Genomic DNA, 18,225 nt, shown 5'->3' with positions numbered 1-18,225 from the left:
GGATGTTGTATGGAAACCAATTTGACAATAAATTTCAAAAAAAGTAATAAAAAATCACTCTGTTGTGATTAACACTTCTTTGTATGAGTCACTGGGTTTTTAACTTCAAAAATCAATATAGCTAGTATCTATTTGAATTTTTTTTTTTTAATTTATTTATTTATTTTTTAATATATGAAATTTACTGTCAAATTGGTTTCCATACAACACCCAGTGCTCATCCCAAAAGGTGCCCTCCTCAATACCCATCACCCACCCTGCCCTCCCTCCCACCCCCCATCAACCCTCAGTTTGTTCTCAGTTTTTAACAGTCTCTTATGCTTTGGCTCTCTCCCACTCTAACCTCTTTTTTTTTTTTTCCCTTCCCCTCCCCCATGGGTTTCTGTTACGTTTCTCAGGATCCACATAAGAGTGAAACCATATGATATCTGTCTTTCTCTGTATGGCTTATTTCACTTAGCATCACACTCTCCAGTTCCATCCACGTTGCTACAAAAGGCCATATTTCATTCTTTCTCATTGCCACGTAGTATTCCATTGTGTATATAAACCACAATTTCTTTATCCATTCATCAGTTGATGGACATTTTTCTCATTCCTGTTGCTTACCTAGTGATACAAGATCATAATTATGATCAACTACATAGACAGAAGGATTTTTGAGTTAAATATAAGTTCTTTGCTACATACTGCTTCAGCATTAACTTTGGGAACTTCAAAAACAAATCTGAAGTAGCTTAACCACACAGCATGATTTGACTGATTCTGAAATAATACTTTTAGTCACTTGTCTGCACAGCCACTGCATTTTTAAAGCAGTTGAATAGTGTTGTCATTGCTAATGCTAGTGACTTGACCCCTACATCCTTCAGGAAATATATTCTCAAACAGCCAACTTTTCCATCTCTGTAATCAGAGATGGATTTAAGAAGCTACTTGGAACATCTCCTTTCCTAGTGTATCACTTTAGGGTATCATTGATTTTTTTTTCTATTAAAAGCATGATATTTATGGCAATGTTCTTATCAGAGACCCAAATTTTATACATCTGTAAAAATGCAGGAGAGCAACAATGAATGGGGTTTTCACATGGTCACTCTTTATTTTCTGTAAATGGATTTAGAGAATGCCAAATGTAGAAATATATAATTGTCTAAAGGACCGAAATCCATTATGTCATCCTTTCAGTTCTCAACACATTGATAGTTGAGAATACATGCATGTACACAACGCACATGCACGCACAGCAGTCTGAGAGCACTGCGCATGATAACGATCAATTCCACTCTGGGTGGTCAGGGATGGATGTCTCCCAGTCCTGTAGGAACTCCAGAAATCGTTCACCTTCCTGCTATGTGGCAGGTTGTGCGTGGACCTGCGGTGTTTCTACACGTGCAGGCTCCATGTCCAGCAACACTCAAGAGAAAACTTGAGCAGATTTCTCTGTACAACTCCGTTCTCTCTGATACTCTGTCCTAAAAATTATGGCTGCTTTGGCTTTCTTGAACTCTGATTTTTATCTCCTTAACTAGGTGTGCTCTGTTTCTGATCCCCTCTCCTGCCTGAGTCAAAGGTGTCTTTCGGAAGAAAGCTGAGAGATCATAGGGCTCATCTCTTTAGTTTTCCTTCTCTATGTGCTTCATATTGTCCAATGTCTGAAAACTACTATTTCATATATTTTGCCAAGTTATCTTTTAGAGCAGAAGGGAAAGTCTAGTTGCAGTTACTACATCATAGATAGAAACTTGGGGTACTTTTAAAATATTTCTATGACCAATTTATGCTCACAGAGATCCTAACTTACTTGCTGAAGATGAAGCCTGAGCTTTGGTGTTTTATTTAAAAGATCCCCAGGTTATCCTAGTGTTTATTCTAGATCAAGAGCCACTGACTGGAGGAAGTTCTTGCATCAGTCTTATAGAAAAGATCTGGTTCACATGGTCAGAATAAGTGGAAGAGGATACATATCTTCACAAGCAGGTCAACTCTTGGGGATGAGGAGTTTTGAGAGGCATGAGAACAAAAAGCCCTTCTTCCTCCTCAAACATGATCAAGTATGAGCTGTTCTAGACAAACCCTCCACATGTTCCTTCTCTTCTTTCCCCTCCCCTTCTCTATTCTTCTAAGAGTGACTGGTTGGAGAGAGGCCCAAGTCAGATTTAGATCAGAGTCTCTCACTGGCTGCATAGTGGAAAACCTAGTACATCAATCAATTTGTATGTCCCAAAAGATGCTGAAGTCCTAACCTTCAGTACCTGTGAATATGACCTTACTTGTAACTAGGGTCTTTTCAGGTGATCAAGTTAGGATGAGGTCATTTGGGGTGGCCCTAATCCAATATGGTTGGTGTTCTTATAAAAAGGGGAAATTTGGACACAGAGAAAAGATGACATAAAGACATAGAAAAAAGGCCATCTACAAGGCAAGGAACTTCTAAGGCTACCAGAAGCTGGGAGAGAGGCATGGAATAGATTGTCCCTCCCATCCTTCAGAAGGAAGCAGCCATGCTGACATGTTGATCCTGAACCTCTAGCCTCCAGAACCATAAGACAATGAGTTTCTGTTGGTTAAGCTACCCAGTTTGTGGTACTTTTTAATGGCAGCCCTAAGAAGCTAATACACCTAGCAAGCTTTAAAAAATATAGATGTCAGGCACCAGCTCCAGAGATTCTGATTTAATTGGTCTCAAGAACAGCCTGAGAAGAGGCATTTTTAATGCTTTTCCAGGTGAATATGTCAACCACACTTCAATTAAACATAAAATAAAGCTTTGCCAGGTGATATGCAGCAAGGTTTGAGAACCACTGTTGAGGAGATCTGGATTGACGTTGGTAGAGAAAACTCATGACAGTTTATTGTCTCCCCCCCTTCATTCTTCCCCAGCAGACACTCCTGGATACCCCTCATATCTTCAGGATCACCAAAGTGGGAAAATCATTGGAACCCTGGCTTCAGCTTCTTTCTAGGGCTTCTTGTATAATGAAGCCACCTAGAATCCAGTATTTCTAGGCTTCAAGAATTAATAGGTAAAATGTAGTCACAGTACAGCTGCAAAAATCACTCTATTAGCTTTATGTTAATGGAACTTTTTCTCTTAGTTTTATATGGTCAGGAAACAACTGCCAAATCATTCGTCTCTGTTTTCACTTGAGTTCTGTGTGTACTATTGATGTCCACTGGCTCACACCCAGAGAGGCCCTGGCTCTTGAAGAGTTGTTATTTTTGGGAAGCCCTCCTTGACCCTGAGGTCCTGTTTGTGTCTGGGATTCCCAGCCCTTTTCCATTATCTTCCCCAACCCCATGCACCTGTGTGGGAACTGAGACCAACATTAACCTTCTCTAGGCTAGGCAACTGAGATTCTACACCTCATCATGTTTAGATATTACTTCTAGGAAACAGCTTTGCCAAGGATAAAAGGCTAACATGAGTCATTGTCATTTTTCTTTGATTAATAACTAACCATGGAGACTGGTCATCCTAAGACAGTCAGAGTAGCATTTCCTGTAGTAAAGATGTCCCAGAAGATGTTGGAAGGTAAAAGGGCAGCAGGCCAAATGGCTAACAAAGAATGGTGCATGTCAGGAAATATTCTGGAACATTAGCTGCTTATTTTTATATCTGTGGGATGTTCCAGAATGCAATCAAATGTGTAGCTCCAAAGAGACAAATCTTTGGACATGGCACAAAAACAGTACCTATGATGAAAATACTTCCATCTTGTGTCCTCCCTACTTCTGTTAGTGGCATCATTATTCCTCCTGACACCCTAGCTTGAACTTCAATTACCTTTGTCTCTGCCATCTCCCTTCATTCTACAGCTCAACAAGTATTCCATATAATTCAACACATATTTGCTGATCACCTACTGTGTGCCAGGTATTTTCTAGTGCTAATGACATGATTTCATGTACTTTAGTTCTTATGGAGAAAGCAAATAACAAATTTATGATATTCTGGGTGGTATGTGCTATAAAAAAAATACACGAAGGACAGGAAATAATGGGACGGTGCTGCTTTTTTTTTAGGATGAACAAGGAAAAACTCTGATATGGTAACATATGAACCAGAGAAGTGAAGGAAGTAATGGAATGAACCAAGTGGGTATCAAGGGAAAAAGCATTCTAGTCAGAGGATGCTTTAATTGCAAAGGCCTTTTAAATTCCAAGAAACATGAAGAACAGACATACAGAATCTGCTTATTCAATTTTGTTTCCACAGTGCCAAATGAAGGCACTTGAAATAGCCCATGCTCAACATTTTTTCACTTACCTAAGTGGAAAGAGAAAAATAAGTAGGCAGGTATTCAATGGTTACACCTACTGTTATCAGTATGACTGTATCAGTTGTTTAAGGTAAGCTTCTATCATGATGATTGGTCAATGCCCAAGTCAAAGCAGCTGCCAAATACCTTGAATGTCAACCTAATAAATAAGTAGTAATTATACTATAGCTGCAAAAAATATCCCCTTAACTCCAAGCCAAAGATTGCAGATTTTAAGAAATGAGTATTAGGAGTTCATACTAGTAGACCAGACCAGGGAACAGATTTGAGAGTTATGAGTAACAGATAATTCCCTCCTTAAAGAAATTAGGCTGGGGAGAACATAAGAAGGAATAAGAAAGCATCTGAAATTATAAATTGATTAACAAGCTGATTAGATTTTTTCAGGTGGTAAGTAATTTTATTTTATTTTTTAAATTAATTTGTGTAAATTCAAGTTAGTTAACATACAGTGTAGTACTGGTTTCAAGATTCGAACCCAGTGATTCATCACTTACATACAATACCCAGTACGCATCCCAACAAGTGCCTTCGTAATGCCCATTGCTCATTTCATCCATGCCCCTTCACCCCCCTCCCCTCCAGCAACCCTCAAGAAATAAACCTATTTGGATTGTTAACCTAATCTGCACCATTTATTATTTATATCGTTATTTTCTAGAATTATGCTTCTAATACCTTCATCTCTCTTAAATATGATTAATTTGGGGGAACTGATTAAAGTGGAAAATTAAAAAATCTTGGAATATTGTAAGAATTGGGTAACAGGGATAGCAAATCAAGTGCCAGTTCTGGTCACATGGTGGTAATTGTAGAGCCCACTGTTGAGAAAATCTCTGAGGAAGAATGCAGACACGGGAAAGGGTCCCTCGATCAATTAGTGATGCTAACAATGGGCATGAAAGTAAAGCTCAGAGAGTAAAGCCAAAATCAGATGTCTGCTCTCACAGGCATAGGTCTTAGGGCTAGCGGACTTCATAAATATCAAAGAAGAGATTACTCAGCTCCATGAAATGGTGTAATAGTTCCAGAGGGTCAGGCTGTTCTCCAAACCATAACTCTGATAGACAACTGCAAGTGATTCCAGTAAGAGAGAAATGGTGAAGTAGCCTCAAAATTGATAGCTACACAGAGAACTTTCCAAGTAGTTTAAATTGAAAAGCAATGCATAAAAGACAGAAATAAAGGCACATAACTAAGGATCAACAAAAGAATGCAGCAAGAATGGTGTCCAAAAGGTTAAAACTGGGAATAAGCTCAAACTTTGCACCGGGAAAGAACACCAAGAAAACTTTTCAGTGCTGGGGAAAGAATAATAAAGAAAGAATAGAACTGTAGTTTTATAGGTGACAGAATGATAGCAAAACTTGTGAAATATCCATCTCCTCTGCCAAGACAATTGATCTTTCATTTGGAAGGATGAAACAGATATTGAAAAAGGAGAGTGGAATTGAAGCTCAGTACAGGTTTTGTTGATGCTTGTTAGAAAGAATCTAGTTGCTCTGATGGGTTCAGGAATCCTAATTTGAAACAACTTCATCCCAGAGACTAAGAGAAGATCAGCTAACTTCTGTCAGGTATTGCTGTGGCATCATTAGGAGTGGGAGAGTACTGGGGCGCCTGAGTGGCTCAGTCAGTTAAGCATCTGACACTTGATTTCATCTCAGGTCATGATCTCACAGGTTTGTGAGATCGAGCCCCACATTTTATTTTATTTTTTTAATGTTTATTTACTTTTTGAGAGAGAGAGAGAGAGCATGAGTAGGGGAGGCACAGAGAGAGAAGGAGAATCTGAAGCAGGCTCCAGGCTCTGAGCTGTTAGCACAGAGCCCAATGCAGGGCTCAAACCCATGAACCACAAGATCGTGACCTGACCTGAAGTTGGACGCTTAACCAACTGAGCCACCCAGGTGCCCTTCTGTCAAGCCCCACATTAAAAAAAAAAAAAAAAAAAAGAGTGGGAGAGTACTTAGAAGAACTCAAGTATTTTCAAAACGACAAAGAATACTGATTCTGCAAAGCATAGATCAATGAGTTTGATGGCAGTATAAAGCAAGATTCTAGAAGATAATATTAAAAGAAGTTATTATGAGGTTTTTTTTTGGGGGGGGAGCCTTGTTGAAAAGCCTCACTTCATTTTGTCATAGGGTTTCTAGAGTAATAAGTCAAGGGAACATATAGCACAGTGCATCGAGATTTTAGTGAGCTTCTCAACAGTGTCTCAAGGCATCCCTGAAGACAAAACAAGAAATGTGAATAGAGTTCACTCATAACTGGTTTAATGACTGCTTTTGCTAACTCCCCATAGGGAGGCTTCCTGTGACAGAAAGTAGGGTTCTTTCCTCAACTGTACTCTACTAAGTATTTTATTAATTACATACTGATCATTAAGTGAGAACTACTAGAAGCTAAGAAAATGTCATAACATTACATGGATGCTGTAAGGAACACAAAATCTTAAAATGATGAGATAAATGTAGTACAGTTTAATAGGCACACAGCATGGTTCCATATTCCAACAAAGTCCACTGAATGAGACAGATGAGATCAATGTTGATTGTAACTTAGCAGTTAGCACTTACACTACAGTACCTACCTAGTTCTTTCCTTCTTGAAACCTAAAGAATGTGTAGCCCAAATTTAAAAAGTAAGACTTGAGCCTTCTGTCATTTAGAAGCCATCTACTTTCTGTACTTGTTCTCAGGTAGCCAGACAGCCTCCTCAGAACCCTTTGTTCTAAACGGTTCATTTTAATAAAAGAGATATGTGAATAACAATAAAGCTACAGACATCAAGATTTGGGTTATTTTTTAAACTAGTGATTATCTTCTTCACTCCTTTTTAATAAATGGGGCGAACATTTAAAAAAAAATAGTTAAGGGGGCCAAGGGTTGCAAAAAATGAAGAAGTCCCAAAAGAATTATCTTTCCTAATGTTTAAGAATCACAAGGGTTAACATGACTGGATTCTCTCACAAAAGCAGTGCAAGTCATCACTAACCATCCTAAGATCTTCCTTCCTTTATCACTTAAAGTGATTGTTGCAGGGTAATATCTTACAGAAAGTTAGAGACAATAGAGCAATAGGAATAATAAAAATAAAAACACAAAGCACTTACACTAAGTGTTATATATGCTTACTGATCTTTTTATGCATATTATATGCATATACATACGTATACAAGTGTTAAAATACTTGTGCATTTTTAATTTAAAATCAGATCGTATCACACATGCCGCACTGTAGTCTACTTTTTCATTTACCAATCTCCGCCTTTTCATACCACCAAAATGTTTGCTATACCTGAGTTTGACAATGGTGCTAAAACATCCTCTAGAGGTGAGTGGTTCGGACCAGGTACAAACCAGGAGCACATGTAGCATCTGGTTGTTGTGTCCATTACTTCTCTGCTTATCTAGCACACTGCCCCATCCAACTGTGTTTTCTGACACTGACTCACAGCACCGCTTTCCTGCAGCTAAAGGCTTAAAGGATTCAAGTTAAAGATTTTTGGCTTGAACACATCATAGGTGATGTAGTGCATCATAACACAGACACATACTATCTGGTTGCCTAATTAGAATGTTGAATTTTTGTGTTAAGTGGAGGAGGTTTGTGGATAATAACATGGTTTTATACTAAAGAAGAAGAAAAATAAACATTAACCCAAAAGGAAAAAATGGGAAGATTTGAAGACTAAATTTAGTGCCTAAGACAAAAAAAAAGAGTAGTTGAAGGATTAACAACTCAAGGGGGTGGGACACACAAACAGCTCTTACGTTATTTCTATGTCTGGGCTAGCAATGAAGTGTCAGACATCAAACAGCAGAACCACCTCAGATTTATCACTGGAAGCAGTGTTCCCCTAAGATCAAATAAGAACCCTGAGAAGGATTAGGGAGACAATGGCTGTCCAGGTCTGCCCAAACAATTTATAAAGAGAGATCGCTGATTTTTTATATATATAAATTTTCCTTGATACTTAGAGTCTAGGATCAGATTTGAATGTAAAAAATTTGCCATGTAAAGCTGGGACAGAATGAGCTCGGTAATAGAGAACCCAAAGTGAGCACTCCTCTTTCACATTCATGCATTTGTCCTGTCAGGCAAAAATTACGTTTTCCAAAATACCAGATAAATTCAGAGGAGGTTATAAAAGATGGGTCTATAATCCTTTTTCCATCCTGCAAGCTGCACTAGTAACTGCAAAGTTTCAGCAGTTCCCCCTGCAGTCTAGGACAGGACTTATGTTGTAGGAAAATAGGCCACATGTGGCCTGAACCGAACTGGGATCATCTTCACTCAGTCAGACTTTTTGCCTATGTGGATTTCAGCTGCTGACATGGGTTAATAGGAATAGATCCAGGAAGCCAAGAGGAAAGATTAATGCTGTTTGATCTAAAAGGAAAAGCAAGGTAATAGCTACAGGGAGGAGGAAGCAAGAAAAGATAGGTTGCTGGAGGCTCTCCACCGTGTTGAGAAGAGCAGTGAATGCCTTACACAGATGCATGGCCAAACAGCCATTTATAATGACTCCGTGATCCATGTGCCAGAGACACTCCACCTCCTGCCTTGGAGGAGAGAAGGAGAGCAACATCCCTGGAGGCTTAGAGATAGATGTCTCATGTTAGAATTAGGGAATAAGCAGCTAACTATACCTCGGGTTGGGATGAACAGATGAAACTGTCACAGCACAGGAGATTTTTCCCTTCTTAAAAGTTATGAGCCAGGTATTTCCATCTTTATTTCCTGTTGACTTTCTCAGTCTGCTCAGAATGCTGTGGCTGGCCCCAAACTGTTATTTATCGTTCATAAAAAGAGGAAACAAATCTGCCCCAGAGGACTGTGGACCCAGGCCAAGGGACTCCAGAGACACCAGAAAGCATTTCTAAGAAACCCATGTTCTGGGTTGTCCCAAATTAATGAAACAGGTGCCATAGAGATGCCACACCTGTCCCTGAAGAGGCCATATCTCGAACCTTATTGCAGGATACAGGATTTTAGTCTATATAGTCTATAGGTCACTCATACATCTGTCTGGAAGGTGTTTCTTGGGTTTGGGAAATAGTATTTGAAAACTGTGTGTTAACTATAAAAGAGTTTTTAGAATACTTTCAATGTGGTAGGATAATATTTTTGAAACTGTAATGGATATAAAACAATTTTCTTCTTTATCTTCTCCCCACACAAGCAGCTAGGCCATTCTGGCCTCATGAAATCATGAGAAATAAAGAAAGTGAAAGGATTCTTTATGGCACTCTTTGCAAAAGCCTCAGCCCTTGCAGAAATAAAATAGTTTCTGTGAATAAATAAAATGTTCAAGAGAAACATCAGGAGAGAGAGAGAGAGAGAGCACAAGAAAGAATGAGAGCACAGCACTTTCTGCCCATGAGACAAAGGTGCCTCAAACAAAATGAAGAGGTAGAAGATGAAACAGACAAGGAGGTAAAAAGAACAGAAAGATGGGTAGACTGTTTGACAGGACAAGGACTGTTTTAGCAAAGAACTATATGGAGTGCTTGCTGAGTACCCAGGAGCCATGAACAAGCTGAGTCAGTATCCAGGCTAGCCCAGCCTTCAGTGCAATGATCATTCTCTCTGTTCTAGGGTCTAGGTTAGCTGACCCTTGCATAGGCACTTGCAGATAACTGCACTCTGACTATATCTAAAACTTTTGTGGTAATAAACAGAAGTGATGCCAATCTATATCCGAAGAAATTACTGTAATTTCCTGGGACACCTACAAGTCTTTTAAAACTGCTGAAGTAAAGGTGTTGGGAAAAAGAAGTCCTCAGGACCCAATGAGATACTGAGCAGAGCCAGCTCAAGATGTCCTCTGGAGCCAGCACAGTAAACAACTCAGCTCCATTACAGTTGGGGCTCATCAGATTAGGAATCTGAGAATCTCATGCAAAGCACCTTGGACTTGGTAGTACCTACAGCCTAGAGCCAAACATTTCTCTCTTATCCCTGCAGCATTATTTGCAATAGGCATTAGATTGCAAGAACAGTACAACAGGATAGAAACCAATCCATTCTCTAAAATGGTATTCGCAGGAATTCTTCCTGGTGTGATGGGACTGGAAGAAGGGAACTCTAATTAAAACAAATTAGAATGTGCAGTTCTAGGCTAGATATACCAGCAAAGTAGTGAATCGAAGGCAATTTGTTGTGAAGTCAGCTAGCCTACTGATCCTAATGCTAAAAGGACAAAAGAGTAAAAACATAGGCATCTTGAAATGTTGATTAGGACATACAACCTGGGTTGAAATTCATATTATTTCATAATTGATATGGCACAGGCATTAACCAGAATAGTAAATTAGTTTCTTAGGGCCACCATAATAAATCATCACAAACTTGGTGGCTTAAAACAACAGAAACTGATTCTGTCAAAGTTATGGAGAGTAGAAGTCCATGCTTCCTCTGAAAACTCCAGAGAAGAATACTTTCTTACCTCCTCCTCACACCTGCTGGCACCCAACAATCCTTGATGCTCCTTCTCTTGCAGCAGCTACATTACTTCAATCTCTGCCTCTGTCTTCACATGGCATTCTTCCTTGTGTGTTTCTGTGTGTCCCCCTTTTACAAGGACACTAATTATTGGATTTAGGGTGCACCCTATTCTAGTATGACCTCATCTTAATTACTTCTGAAAAAACTCTATTTCCAAATGAGGTCATAATCTAAGGTTCAGATGGACATGAATTTTGGTGGGGACACTATTCAACCCACTACAAGTGGTACCAACAATAGCACTGGAATAGGTTCTCAGAGGCCCTCTACTTTTCCAGGCATTAACCCTTTAGTTATTGTACTGTGGAAATGTTGGGAGGGGGCAATCTAGGGAGAGGTTCTTATGTTACTAGGAAGGTAAAGAAAATAGAGGCTGGGGAACGGACAAAGAATGTCATCCATTTACCAACTGTAAGTGGACATTATTCAATATTTTAACAATTTGTACAGTCATATATTAACCTCAACAAAGATACTGCTAAAATGATGGAGTTCCAGAAATTCTGGAGGCCCATGGGATACCTCCAAAGCCCAGCATCTGAGCTAAAAGCGGATCTTCCACCAATCATAGTAACATTTGCACCTGTGTCCTAGACCAGGCTTAAGAATGTTGAGAGGTAGAGGTAGCATCAACTAACGTCTTTTACTTACTGGAAGGGCATAAGAACAGTTTTTGTTTAGAGATGTAGAAACCACTGCCAGAGAAAGAAATTCAAGTAAGAAAATGTAAGACATATAAAGAGCAGACTGGGTTTGCTTAATTAAACATTTTCTAACTTTCAGCAGACAGAATCTGAGCACCATTTCTACTCTTTTCAGCTATCAGAGCTAGTCAAGGAAGGGAAAGAACAGAAATGCAAGGCTCACCCTTGATAATGAGGGATATCTATTCTGAAAGGAACAAGGGGGTGTCTCCAGCCAAGGTCCTTGTAGTTAGTAATGGTGAAGAGCTAGCATGACAGCTGTGAGGTTTAACAGCAGCTTCACAGGCCTTCAGGGAAGTGGGGGTGGGGGGGCTTCTTTAAAATTCTTCTAAAAGCTGCTTGCCTGGTTGAATAAGCTCCCCCTTGATCAGTTGTTGTGAGGACTCAGGGAATTGAGAAATTAAACAAGATGGGTTTGGGACCCTGGGGATACTTTAAATCATCTGGAAATAGCAAAGAACCACCAAGGTAACTCCATGTCAGATTCATGCAGCCATTTCCATTTCCCTGTACCAATGTGACCCTGACAGGAGCTGGTGGTAAGAATGCATGGAGTTTAGCATTAATGGCTACACAGTGAGTCACAAGTTACCTGATATTCACATCACTTTAGGACAAACATATTAACTACCTCTGATTGAGAGTTTAGGGATGTTAGGCTTATATATCTCATATATTAAAGTGTAACCTACCTACACTTCACTATGTAATATTAAAATGGAATTTCCTTTGGGATAATGTGGTCATCAGGAATGCAAATATGTCTATGCTGGAAGCTAAAATCCTGAGCATACTGTTTCAGTGTTGATTAAAATCCAACCTACGAAAAATGATCATTCAGTACTCATAACAGCTTATAGGCATCAGATATCAATATGTGCTTATCACCCAATGTCTGTGTACCAATATATATATAAAAAGATGGAAGCAGGAGAGAGGCCGTTTATAAACATATTCTTTGTTGTCTTCTCAAGGATGTGATTATAGAACACTACCTCCCTCATTTAAAATCTTAAGGCTTTGATTTGGGATGTTTCCTGATATCTGAGGAGAAGGAAAAGAAACCAGAGCTCATAACATTTTCTTCCTCTATGAAATTATCTTGGTTGCATATAGAGTGGAAAACCCAAGGGTAGAACTGAATGAACTCTGACCCGAGAGACAGAGACACAAAGATAAACAGGGACATAGAAAGACAGTAATGGCATTTTCTGATATAAAAACTACTGATGTAGAAAATATCACAGGTTGGATTCCCTGAGAAATGGATTCTGAGACAGAGATTTGCATACAGAAAGTGATCTTGGGAGTCTTCTCAGCAACAACTGCGATGGGTGGCATAGAAAGACAGAATGTGAACTGGCATGTAGTTGTAACAAAGACAACAGTTAGTCCCATGGGAGCTCTGACACTGGGGAGACTCTGCAGAGCTGCCTTCAGTTGAGGGAAGAGGATCAGGCCTTTGTCCTGTGCATCAAACCTTCACCAGGTGAGAGCTGGCCCTGGACAGCAAGTATAACCTTGGGCAAGGCAACTCCCCTAGACAGGAAGATAATTCCCAGGGAAGAATCTAGCCATGGTCTTTTAGCAGGCAACAGTTCCAAGAACTTAGGGAAATGGTGCCTCCAACCTGCAAGATATCTGGCTGGCAAATTATAGCATCCACTACAAAGGAGAGCTCTTTTCTCATATGGAAGGAGCTGAGTTAAGGCAATACTCTCAGCCTCTCTCCACATTCTCTTACCCTCACTATTGGGGGTTGGTGGGGAGAATTTAATGGAAGGAGAAACCAGGCATGGAAAGCTTAGCTTTCTTCCCTTTCTCTTGGGTGGGAATTGCCTGCAGGCAGAATGAGGCTGCTTTTCTCTCTACTCTTCTCCCTGCAGGAGGACCTGCAGGTAATAGCAAAACAGAAGAGTGAGAAGCCCACTCACTATCCTGTGTTGGTGTATACCTGTGGTGGACAAAGTACAGGAGAAAGGGATGAAGCAATATGTAAGAGCCTGCTGGAAAACCTACAAGAAAAAATATCTCTGTGTGCTCCAACACCCAAGGTTCCTGTCAGAACAGAGGATGATAGGAACACAAGTGAAATTTAAAAATTGTTCATGTGTTAATGTGGACAAGGAGTCTATAGCTTGAAATATGAGGTACAACTTTCTTTTCACTGCCAATGCTACCTCAAACCTTTTACTCTTTCACTCTTAAGTAACATCACTGTGCCTCTGAGGCTGATGGTATCCTGCTCTCCCACTCCTGAATTCACATTATTTCTGAGTTCTACTGACTATTTGATCATCTCCCACCTCACTGAAGGTTTCAGGATCTGATTGACAGTCTTCCATCTCCCTCCAACTCTTACTTGCCTGTAAGATGCCCCTCAACCCCATCACTAAACCAATAAGCACAGAAATGTCAAATGCTGCTTGAATAAGAAGGAAGAAAAAAGAAAAGAAATGTATACGGTGCATGGGCAATGTTGACTGATATTTTTGAAAATTATTCCATCACATTTATCCCATCACACCCAGGAGGGATCCCCTCAGGAGGCTCTCCAAGGTCTCTGGGTCCTACAGCACCTGAGAGAAGAGTAAGTCACAGACTCTGGTACTAGAGAGCTTTAAGTCTAGCTAGGAGATGCACATGTAAGCAAGGTTATGACAATGTGATGAATGTTATCATTTCATGTGTATATCACACTATAAAGTACAGACTTAGGAACTATTTAACTCTGCTAAATTGGGGGATCATTCTTGAAAGTCATAACTAAGCAGGAGACAGTGAGGTGGGCCTGGAAGGATGAAGAGAAGAAAGGTCAAGATCATCTGAAAAGAAGCAAAAAAAAAAGTGAAGAAAAGTCCTTGGAGGTATGAAAGAGTTTGTGTTGTGGTGTTAACATCAGCAGCTCTGATGTCCCTAGCCCTAACCCTCTCCAACTCCCCCCAACCAATGCCTATCACATTGCTTTGAACAGAGCAGGTGCTTAATGAACGTACTATATTTAATTGAAGACGTTTTCTTTAATTCTTATCAAACTTGTTCTAGAAAATTCTTCACATATTTAGTCCATAAAGAATACATTTTATATGCTGTATATGGAACTCAGTAAAGACATGAAGGTGGCCAAAAGAACTGCCACTCTCTCAGCCAAAGAACTTTTTGACAGTAAGTTCTATCAACAAGGTTGAATGAGTGTGATGGAAAATGGCTATATAAAACCTTGATTCACTTGCACCTTTAATGAATTCAAAGATTTTCTTTCCATTTGAAATAGGTGTTGTCATTTGCCTCCCTAACATTCTCTCTTATCTCAACAATTCTGACTTTTGCATAGTGATTAAGCTGGGTCTCCATTGCTTCCCTATATCTGCTCTTCTATCTTCCCACTCTGCTGTGCATTCCTACACTAACCAATGAAAACTCCACCACAGGCTCTCCCTCCCCAACTCTGAGAGCACAGCAGATGGGAGGGAGGATGGGGATATCAGAATTCTCATTTCTCCAGCTCCCTCACTACAGGATTACCATGGGCTGGCTGTATCTCCTCATTAAAGGAATCACCTCCTGTCAGGTGGCCCTCTCCATGTGGCCTATCTCCAGGTATTGGTAAATACTCCCTTCCATCATACTTTCAGGACCAGGGATATTGACAACCCATGCTCCTAATGGCCACAAACACTTTGCTCTTCCTTTTGATTTGCTTACACTTCCCTAAACATTTGTAAATAATCTCTTTTTAAAAATTCTCTTCAGGGAGGGGGAGCCAAGATGGCAGAACAGCATGGAAATTTTTTGTGTATCTCGAGTCCATGAAATACAGCCAGCACTAAACCATCCTGCACACCTAGAAAACTGATCTGAGGATTATCACAGCAATCTGCACAACGTGAACCACAGAATTCAGCAGGTACATGGCATGGAGAGGTGAACTGGGAAGACACAGAGGGCAGGGAGCCAATTTTGCATGTGGAAAGAGGACAGAGATGGGGTGGGGGGAGAATATGGGGAAAGCACTCCCCCCACAAGAGCAGCTGGAGAGAAAGTGGAAAAATGGAAACAGCCACAGGGACTGAACTAAAAAGGGAGAAAGGAGAAAAGAGAAAGGAGAAAGGAAAAAGGAGAGGTTTAAATTCCATTAAGACTATAAACAGGGGGAGCACAGAGTCTGAAACTCTGCAGGTCACTACCTGGCAGTGCTCTGGTGGGAAGGGCGAATCCTCAGGAGCAGAGTGGAGTCCGGGTTCTTCAGGCCACATGGGGAGAGGCAGTTCCCCTGCTGGGGGGACACCTGGTAGAGGCTGTGTGTGTCCCCCAAAGGCAAGGCCCCAGTGGACCTGGAAGAACAACTACATTTGCTGGTGCTAGAACAAGGTCGTTAAGGGTGAAGCCAGATGTGTGTTGTGATTTTCCATAATCCCTGAACCGCTGCTGCTACACCATCTCACGAACTTTTCCTGGGGCAGGCTGGCATCCAGCCGCATTTTCTGGGCATTAGCAGCAGCACGGTCCTGCAAACGTTCCTGGGTGCAGCCAACACCCAGCCAATTTTCAGTGAGACCCTCCTGCAAAAGGGCAGAACAGGTCAAAGCCGCAGTCCCTCAGAAGTAAGGGGTTGGGAAAAACAGCCGCATCTGAGACAAAACTCATGAGGGAGGTGCTGCCTGGATCTTGGTCACAGACTGTAAAAGCAGGAAGTGGATGGAAGCCGAAGACAAAGGACGGGTGCACAATTGCATCTGGGAAAACAGAGTTCTGATACTAGAGACTGGGTAGCTGGATGACGCCATTTTCACCGCTCCCACGCATGCGGCGTGTGCACCTCCAAGCACCACAACAATCCACCGCTATAAACTAAGCAGCACCATCTAGTGGAGAATGGAGCCTTTACACTAAGCCCCGCCCAATTGGGCCAACCTCGGTCTTCAGGAACACAAGTCTCTCCGTCTGCTTAGTTTATGGACTATAAAGCGCTTCATAGTTTGACTTCCAGAGGAAAACGAAGTAACTTCAGTCGTATTTCAATCTGTTTGCCGTCCATCTATTCAATTTTTTCTTTTTTTCTTTTCCCTCTTTTTCATTTCTCTTCTTTTTCTTGAATACAGAAAGAGAAAAATTCATTTTTATTTTCAATTTTTATTAAAAATATTTTTCTTTAATTTTTTTCTACTATATTTTTTACTTCTGCGTAAATTTTTTCAAATTCTATTTTATTTCCATCATTTCATTTTAGTCTACTTCAGTGTATTCATTTTTTCAAATTTTCAAACGGTTTCCTTTTTTTTCCCTTTCCCCTTTTTCTCTAATCTGTCAAGTCCCTTTAAACACCCAGACCAAAAAACACCTAGAATCTAGCATCATTTATTCGATTTTTTTGTGTTTGTGTTTGTTTTTAATTTTTTAAATTTTAATATTTTTAAATGTTTTTTTAATTTTAATTTTTTTACCTCATTAATTCCTTTTGTTCCTTCAAAATGATGAAATGAAGCAATTCACACCAAAAGAAAGAGCAGGAAGAAATGAAAGCCAGGGATTTAACCAATACAGATACAAGTAAGATATCTGAATCAGAATTTAGAATCACAGTAATAACAATACTATCTGGGGGCACCTGGGTGGCTGAGTCGGTTGAGCATCTGACTTCAGCTCAGGTCATGATCTCACAGCTCGTGAGTTCGAGCCCCGTGTCGGGCTCTGTGCTGACAGCTCAGAGCCTGGAGCCTGCTTCTGCTTCTGTGTCTCCCTCTCTCTCTGCCTCTAACCCACTCACATTCTGTCTCTGTCTCTCTCAAAAATAAATAAACATTAAAAAAAATTAAAAAAAAACAATACTATCTGGACTCAAAAAAATATTAGAATCCCTCTTTGTGGAGATAAAAGAAATAAAAGCTAGTCATGATGAAATGCTATAACTAAGCTGCAATCTCTAATGGATGCCGCGGTGGCAAGGATGGATGAGGCAGAACAGAGAATCAGCGATACAGATGACAAACTTATAGAGAATAAAGAAGCAGAAAAAAAGAGGGAGATAAGGGAAAAGCACATGATTTAAGAATTAGAGAAATCAGTGACTCACTACAAAGGAACAACATCAGAATCATAGGGGTCCCAGAAGAGGAAGACAGATAAATAGGGGTAGAAGTCTTATGTGAGCAAATCACAGTAGAAAACTGTCCTAACCTGGGGAAAGACAGACATCAAAATCCAGAAAGCACAGAGGATCCCCATAAGATTCAACAAAAACCAGCCATCAACAAAGCATATCATAGTCAAATTCACAAAATACTCAGGCAAGGAGAGAATCATGAAAGTAACAAGGGAAAAAAGTCCCTAACCTACAAGAGAAGACAGATCAGGTTGGCAGCAGACCTATCCACAGAAACTTGGCAGGCCAGGAAGGAGTGGCAGGATATATTCAATGTGCTGATTCAGAAAATATGCAGCCAAGATTTCTTTATCCAGCAAGGCTGTCATTCAAAATAGAAGGAGAGATAAAAAGTTTCCCAGACAAACAGATATGAAAGGAGTTTGTGACCTCTAAGCCAGCCCTGCAAGAAATTTTAAGGGAACTCTCTGAGGGGAGAAAAGATGAAAACCTAAACATATACATACATACATACATACATACATACATACATACACACACACATACATACATACCAAAAGCAAAAAAAGATTAGAAAGGACCAGAGAACACCACCAGAAACTCCAACTCTACAACCAAC

Source organism: Neofelis nebulosa, chromosome 14, assembly GCF_028018385.1.
Source record: "Neofelis nebulosa isolate mNeoNeb1 chromosome 14, mNeoNeb1.pri, whole genome shotgun sequence".
Taxonomy (NCBI): domain Eukaryota; kingdom Metazoa; phylum Chordata; class Mammalia; order Carnivora; family Felidae; genus Neofelis; species Neofelis nebulosa.
This window is presented reverse-complemented; position numbering follows the sequence as displayed.